General features: G+C 34.6%; 1 pseudogene; it reads right to left on the reverse strand.

Moving 5' to 3' along the window:
• Positions 1-1,193: 1,193 nt before the first annotated feature.
• Positions 1,194-1,778, reverse strand: LOC120148669 (annotated as a pseudogene).
• Positions 1,779-6,880: the final 5,102 nt, after the last annotated feature.

The raw sequence follows: 6,880 nt of genomic DNA on the forward strand, positions 1-6,880 counted from the left end.
TCATCAACATACATACATACTACATACATACATACATACATACATATACACATACATACATACATACATACATACATACAACACATACATACATACATACATACACATACATACATACAGACTACATACATACATACCATACTACATACATACAACATACATACATACTACATACATACATACATACATACATACATACATACATACATACATACATACATACATACATACATACATACATCATACATACATACACATACATACATACAACAACATACATACAACATACATACATACATACATACATACATACATACATACATAATACTACATACATACATACATACATACACATACATACATACATACATACATACATACATACATACATACATACATACATACATACATACATACATACATACATATAATACATACATACATACATACATACATACATACATACATACATACATACATACATACATACATACATACTTTAGTTACGAGATTCATAATTGTTTCATTCAATAATGTTATGTCTAAAATTTAAATTTGAATTATTTCCTTGATAGTAGTACAATGTGCCTTGCTATAAAAAATGTAGGGAAAAAATTTGCAACTCTTAAGATATTGTTAATTCAATCAAAATTATTTATAACAATCATAATATTATCATTAATCTTATATAAGTAATATATATAACTTTATAGATTTGTACAAACATTATTGTCTCATTATAAATTTTTTAAATTTAGTTAAAATTATACCTTTTAATTTGGAGAAAATAAAGTGGAAAAAGGATATATATATATATATATATGGGTTATGATTTATTTACATTATGTAAAACTCTGTAGTTTTACATACATTTAAGACCGTTAGATGAATAAAAATAAATGGATGATATTCAATCATTGTTTTTTTTTCAGTAAATATCTTCACATTTTCTAACTTTTAATCTCAATCATTTGTTTTCATTCAACTAACAGTCCTAAATATGTATAAAATTAAAAGAGTTTTATAATGTGTAAGAGGTTAGTACCAAAAAAGAAGAAAGAAGCAATCCGCATTGCAGCAGAGTTCAATTATTGAAGAAACAGAACAATGCAACAACATAGATGGATAAAACATGTTAAGACACGAATCAAAAAGAAAATGTAAGCTTAATCCATTCAGGGCGGGAAGATGAATCAGTACCGAGTTGGGGCAGGGCAATTGGCGGGTCGGAAAGCCAATGGCCCGGCGCATAGATCACAACATCATAATCTTCCTACACGCCTCTTGTTTCTCGTAACGAAGCGGCGAGCCGTAGAGCCCGTAGTTGACGTTCGACATCACTTTGCAGTTATTGAGAGGCAATCCAACGAGCTTGACGACACAAGATTGGAGAGGATGCTCCAAGAGAGAGTGACTCATTTCGTACCCTTGGAGCTCAGCAAAGAAGTAACCTTTAGGGTCCGTTTCAAACGCCTTGTAGAAGCTGACCTGTCCCCTTTGGTTCTTGCACACCACACTAACTTTAGCCGAGGCGATGGATTCCGCTTTGGACAACGACCACGATCTGTAATTGTCGCAGCTTTGGCAGTATACCATTCCTTCGACACCTCCGTTTTCTTCTCTTGCGGAGCGGGTTCGTATGCAGCTAAGGCTAATGGGAGAAGCAACAATGATGAGAGCCAAACTGCTAGGTGAGTGGCAGCCGTTTTTGAAGGACTTGAAGGGAAAATTTGGGGAAAACAAGATTGTAAAAATTTTGGGTTGGAAGGCCGCTTCATGGAATGTTATTATATATATTTAGGGGAAACATTGATAGACGTGGAGGCTACTATGTCCCAAGCATGGTCAACGTTTTCTTGCAAGTGAATGCCACTTTTTTTTATTATTATTATTAACAATGAGCAACATGATATGTTGATGTGGATTTCCTTGGTCATCGAATCATTGAAATTCTAAAAGTTGATAATTTCTTAATATTTTGAAACGATCAATCCTTTAACCATATGACTCTATGTATGTGTATGAAAAATGGAGGAAATGCTTGAAGTCCTCCAAGAGTATGAGGAAATTTCACTTTAAAGTTTATTTATAATAATTTGGTTTTTCTGCTTGAACTTTTAACTTCAACTTTTGTGAAAAGGAGATTGATCACTCTATCATTGAACAATTGTGGTCAATATTTTGTGGTTTTGACAAGGAGCAACTTATTCTTCAACGGAAGCAATGAAATTGTCATCACAGTTACAATAGTTCAAATTTGGAAGAAAAGAAAATCTCTCATATTTTGCATGATAATTTATAGATGGGCCTAGAGCTCGTATTAAACCTAAGATCATGAAAAGCTATTTGTAGTTGGACAAAGTGAATAGACTCGGTTATCATACAAATGACTTTGACAGCGATCAGATCAAGGAATTGTAGCCACCCAAAGGCTTAAAGAAACTCTAGAGAATGGCATCAGTTGTGTGACTCTAGAGGAGGTACGGCACTTTGGAATTCCGAAGGACATGGAGCTCCAGAGAATGGCACCGCTTGCGTGATTCCGAAAGGGATTCGAAGGAGGTATAACAAAGGTAACCTCCTTCATGTTATTGAAACATGACTGAAGGATTTTATCCAATATGTTTAAGAATTAATTTTGAATGACCGAGTCAGCAATTGTGAATTTTATAATTAGTTATTTAATAAAAGAAAATACAAAAATTGTATTTAAACATTCCTAGAAGTTAGGTTATCAGTTTATATTTCTAACATTCAACAATTGCATTAAAAAATCATTTAATAAAAACTTTTGAGAATTAATAAGAGAACTATCACAGTTCCTTCTTTCTAAATTCCTAGAAGACTTATCATACAATTTATGGATTTTACTAATATTAATTAATGGATTTACTCCGAATTGATAGCACGAACAAACTCATTTTGTTGAACCAACGACTCTTCAGAAACTTCATCGGCAACAGAACAACAACTTGCAGACATTAGAAGTAGCAACCTCTCAAAAGATTGATCAAACTAAAATAGCACCGACTCGCTAAATGACCCAATTTTCCACAAATCTGACATTGCACATGCGACCGTCCAAAACCTCGTCCTCTAAAACCACCACGATTACCTTGATACGACGGGAAACCTCCTCGCGAACGAACCCCTTGGCCTTGAACTGGAGAGAAATTTAGTGAAGGAAATGTCGAAGCCCCAGCAGACACTTCGTAGACAATATTCTGAACACCAAGAACCCATGCGCTGTTTTGTGCACCGAGAAAAACCAGAACAAGTATTTTGCTCAGAAAAACCCTTGACCCATAGAAGTATAAAATGGGATAGGACATAATTGACACATATTTGGCCCATTATGAACGGAACCCTGAGCCATATTAACAACATTTTGACTCAGAAAACATAATTGCCTCGCCTCTTAATCAAGAAGAACGCTACAAACACCGCCAAACTTGTAAGGTTGTTGACTTGAAGTGATGACGGCCACCACCGGTTCATACTCCGGCGGCAGCCCAGAAAGCATGGCCAAAATGTGCATCGTTTTCTGTCAGCATACTACACAGCAGCAAGATGTCACAAATCGCCTGAATCTGAGCAAGACACTCCATGCTCTAGTCACTTTTGCAAAGGGTCTTCAAAGAACAATGAAGGTGCATAATCTAGGTGGTAGAAGAAACAGAGAAAGATTGCTGAAGCTTCTCTCAGATTTCCAAAGATGTCTTACAACTAACTAAAGATGGTAGAATCGAAGAACCAAATGAAGACAAGAGCCAAGAAAAGAGTGCACTATCTTGCTGCTTGTATGCAACTAACTCTCCATTAACAATCTTGACGCCTCCTTCAAGAATATACTGAGGAGGAATAGGAAGAGTCCCGTCAACATGATTGACAAGAGCCAAGTTCTCAAGAGCAAGTAACACTTGCTGCCTCCAAAGAAGATAATTGGAGTCATCAAGACGGATGGAGATCGTCTTATTTGTGAAAGGCTTAGAAATTGAATCCGTCATTCTTTGGAAAAGATAACATCTGATACCATGAAAGATATGGAAGGAAACTATGAAGAAAACCTCAAGATCAACTTATTGGTAAAACAAAAGAACTGATGGACGTTTTCTACACTAACAGTGAAAACAAAGGATATTCAGAAAACAGTGGATTAACTTTTCGCATTTTATTGATAAATCACCAACCTATAAATAGGCAAATACATAACTGAAAGCAAAATGAAAATAGACACTATCCAACATGCATCAACAAACTCCTATTGACTAGGCCAACTCCTATTAACTAGGAAACAAATTAAAACAAACTACTAAATTCTTAAAGACCAGGACAACCCAAATCCTTTCTTACATGTGCTGCTACTAATTTATTTAACAATCCCTCTCTTAAACTGATATTTCCACACATAACATCAGTTTAATAAGACTCAAACTTTGAAGTCCCATCAAGTCATTTGAATTGTGTTGAAAATATTTTGATATTTCGATATAACAAATTAAGTTTAAATGAATTTTAAGATTTTACAAATGATTTTCTAAATATATTCGATTCAAATTAATTGAATGTCAAACTATTACTCCAAGTCTTTCAAAAACAATTTTAAATTCTTACTAAATGTGTAAAATTGTGATTTATACTTAAACTATTTTTGAAACAATTTTCACAAAGTATTTTGAACCAAAATCAAGCTTAAAATCAATTTTCAGATTGATGCACCGATGCACCAATCCATGCATCGATGCATCATGAATTAAATTGAATATCGAATGCATTCTATTCATCGATGCACACCATGCACCGATGCACTGAGGATTTTATAAGAACATCGAATGCACTTGATGCATCGATGCACTCTTAGTGCACCGATGCACTAAGGTTCCAACGGTCAAAATATTTGAATTTTACACTGATGCACCGATGAACCATGGGTATGCATCGATGCACAGACGCTCCCAACTGTATTAGTTAATTGTTTTCACACTTAAACGGCTCTATTGACTCCACTAATTATCACCAACGTTCAGAATTGATTCAAGGAGTATTTAAACAAGCTTAGAATCCATTGATCAATAACAAGAAACATCAAGCAACTAGAATCAAGAGATAATCAAAGAGAAAGCATCAAACCTCAAGTTTGAGCATTTCAAGCATATTTTTTATTCAATATTCATTTTGCTTTCAAGAACACTTATTGTGCTCAATTGTATTCATTCTTGAGTGTTCTTTTCTTTGTTCTAGAATTGTGCAAACAATCTTCCTTGTGAGGTTTTTCCTTGTAAGTTTGCGAATTTGTATTGTTCTCTTTGGGAGAGAGTTTTCTCAAGAATTTGGGGTATAATTCTTGAGGGTTTGTAAGGTTACTCTTTGTCCTCAAAAGAAAGACAAATTAGTGAATTTGCGGAAAATCCTTAGTGTGGATAGCTAAGGTAGTGGACGTAGACTTTGGTTGAGAAAGTCGAACCACTCTAAATCGCTGTGCAAATCTTTTCAATTCTCTGCGAAAGCTTCCACCGAAATTTTTAATTGCCAATTCACCCCCTCTTGGCCGATTCAGTCGATCGATTAACTCAAAAAATTGCAAACTCCAAGTAGCTCCCCGAGCTTCTGAAATGTTGGAAATTTGAGAGGTTTTGTTAGAATATCAACAATCTGATATTTACTTCTACAGTAAACCAAATTAATAACTCCATCATTCGTGAGATCCCTTAAGAAATGATATTTCACATCTATATGCTTTCTTCGACCATTTAGAATAAGATTCTTTGAGTGCTTTATTGTTGAACTGTTGTCACAGTAAATAAGAGTAGGCCCATCTTTTTTGAACTGTAGTTCTTCAAGAATCTTCTTCAGCCAAATAGCTTGACAAACACAAGTTGCTGCAACAAATTCAGCTTCAGTGGTTGACAATGTGATGATTGGCTGCTTCTTTGATGACCATGAAACAACTCCTGTTCCCAACATGAAAACATACCCGGATGTGATTTTTTGATCATCAGAATCTCCTGCATAATCACTATCTGTAAAGGCAAAAAAAATCGGACTTTTCTCCCTTTTTAAAGAATAACCCAAACTCCTTAGTACCTTGCAAGTACCTAAGAATTTGTTTTGAAGCCAAAAGATGAATCTCTGTTGGACACTCCATGTATCGACTAATGACACTTATAGCATGCATTATATTTGGCCTTGTTGCAGTCAAATACTTTAAGCTCCCCACAATCCGCTTGTAAAGTGTATTGTTAACCTTGTTTCCTCCATCATCCTTATTTAGCTTCAAACCAAACTCATATGTTGTATTCACAGGATTACAATCCTTTATCTGAAACTTGTCCAAGATTTCTCCCACATACTTCTTTTGAGAAATAAAAATGCCAGCAGAGGATTGCAACACTTCTATGCCAAGAAAGTAATGCATCATGCCAAGATCAGACATTTCAAATTCATTCATCATGAATTTCTTAAAGCTTTTAAACATGGATGTATTACTTCTAGTATATATTAGATCATCTACATATAAGCAAACAATGAACATCTTTCCCCATCTTCAATTTTTATAAAAACTTTATATTCATAAGGACATTTTTGAAATCATTCCTTCAAAAAATAAGTTTCTATATGATTATACCAAGCCCTTGGAGCTTGTTTTAATCCATATAGAGCTTTCTTTAACTTATACACTTTATGCTCATTTCCAAGTTTTTCATAACCAGGAGGTTGATCGATAAATACATCTTCTTTCAAAATGTTGATTTCACGTGTAACTGGAAGATAGACCATGAATTTTGAGCTGCCATAGCAATCACCAACCTGATTGTATCATACCTTGCAACCGGAGCAAAAACTTCTTTATAATCAACACCAAACTCATGCTTGTAACCCT

The sequence above is a fragment of the Hibiscus syriacus genome, unplaced genomic scaffold (genome assembly GCF_006381635.1).
Source record: "Hibiscus syriacus cultivar Baekdansim isolate YM2019G1 unplaced genomic scaffold, ASM638163v2 tig00110984_pilon, whole genome shotgun sequence".
In the NCBI taxonomy this organism is placed as follows: Eukaryota; Viridiplantae; Streptophyta; class Magnoliopsida; order Malvales; family Malvaceae; genus Hibiscus; species Hibiscus syriacus.